This window comes from Saccopteryx bilineata, chromosome 12 (genome assembly GCF_036850765.1).
Source record: "Saccopteryx bilineata isolate mSacBil1 chromosome 12, mSacBil1_pri_phased_curated, whole genome shotgun sequence".
Classification (NCBI taxonomy): domain Eukaryota; kingdom Metazoa; phylum Chordata; class Mammalia; order Chiroptera; family Emballonuridae; genus Saccopteryx; species Saccopteryx bilineata.
In genome coordinates this window covers 7,510,947-7,512,547 of record NC_089501.1, presented here as the reverse complement: position 1 = coordinate 7,512,547, position 1,601 = coordinate 7,510,947, and the positions used below count along the sequence as shown (strand labels likewise).

The window sequence follows — 1,601 nt, the reverse complement described above, 5'->3', positions numbered from 1 at the left end:
ATGAAAGGAAACTATACTTTGAATGGTGAACATACAATATAATAGAGGATACAAATATCAAACTATAATATTATTAACTAATGTTACATCAATTTAATTTGAAAAAAAATTGGAGGCAGTATAATATAATAGAGGAAGTATGGTTTTAAGAATCTGAATCTGGCCCTGGCTGGTTGGCTCAGTTGTAGAACATCTGTCTGGCATATGGACATCCGGGTTCAATTCCTGGTCAGGGCACACAGGGGAAGCAACCCTCTGTTTCTCCCCCTCTCCCCCTCTCCCTTCTCTCTATCTCTCTCTTCCCCTCCCACAACCATGGCTTGGTTGGACCTTGGGCACTGAGGATAGCTCCATAGTCTTGCCTCAGGCACTAAAATAGCTTGGTTGCTGAGCAACAGAGCAACAACTGTAGACGGGCAGAGCATCGCCAAGTAGGGGGCTTGCCGGGATCCTGGCCAGGGCACATTCAGGTTTCTGTCTCTCTGCCTCCCTGCTTCTCACTTAAGAAGAAGAGAAAGAAAAAAAAGAACCAGAATCTGATGGTGTGCTGCATTGCTACTTTTGAAATGAGTGGTGGAGCCCTGTGGTGTGAGTAGTGCTCTGGCAGTGAGCCTGGCATGGCATAGCAGCTGTACTGGGAGGAAGGCATCACTCTGTGCAGGAGCACCAAAATCATGGCTAAGATCTTCTCATTTGGCATCAACAGCATTTTATATCAGCATGGCATTTATCCATCTGAAACTTTTACTCAAGTGCAGAAATATGGACTCACATTTCCCATACCTACTGATTCTGAGCTCACGAAATACCTAAATAATGTGGTGGAACAATTAAGAAATTGGTTATACAAGTGTTCAGTTCAGAAACTGGTGGTAGTCATCTCAAATATTGAAAGTGGTGAGGTCCTTTAAAGATGGCAGTTTGATATTGAGTGTGATAAGACTGGCAAAGATGACAGTACACCCAGAGAAGTCTTAGAGAGCTATACAAGATGAAATCCACTCGGTGATCAGACAGATCCAGTGACAGTGACATTTTTGTCACTGTTGGAAGCTTCTTGTTCACTTGACCTCCTGATCTATTATACAAAGATTTTATTGTACCTGAAACGTGGGAAGAGTTCATTACCGATTCTGAGCAAGTATGTCTGTGTTCCTTCGCTACTACAATTCACAAAGTAAACACTGTGGTGCCCTACAAAATATCTGTCCATAACTGAAGATGAAATAAGAACAATAATGTAATTCTCAAATGCATTTCTTGAAACCAAGTTTAACTATAGTTCATGTTTTATTTCATTGATTAATTTTTAGATGGGGAAAACTTAAAGTTGCACTTTACCAAACTGTGCATAATTGTTCCACTTTCTTGGTACTTGTTTGTCTTACCAAAGGGTTGATGTAATTTTTTGTATACTGTTCAAAAGGGAACCAGCAGATTGCATCAGCACTGTAATGTCATTTCCTTTGAAGGTGGTAACTGTAGATGGAAATACTTTTATTATAAAGCTCAATGCCGGCCCTGGCCGGTTGGCTCAGTGGTAGAGCGTCGGCCTGGCGTGCAGAAGTCCCGGGTTCGATTCCTGGCCAGGGCACACAGGA

At 42.0% G+C, this 1,601-nt stretch overlaps 1 pseudogene; it reads left to right on the top strand.

Annotated features, from left to right (window-relative positions):
* Window positions 1–617: 617 nt before the first annotated feature.
* On the top strand, window positions 618–1,219 carry LOC136316405 (mitotic spindle assembly checkpoint protein MAD2A pseudogene; annotated as a pseudogene).
* Window positions 1,220–1,601: the final 382 nt, after the last annotated feature.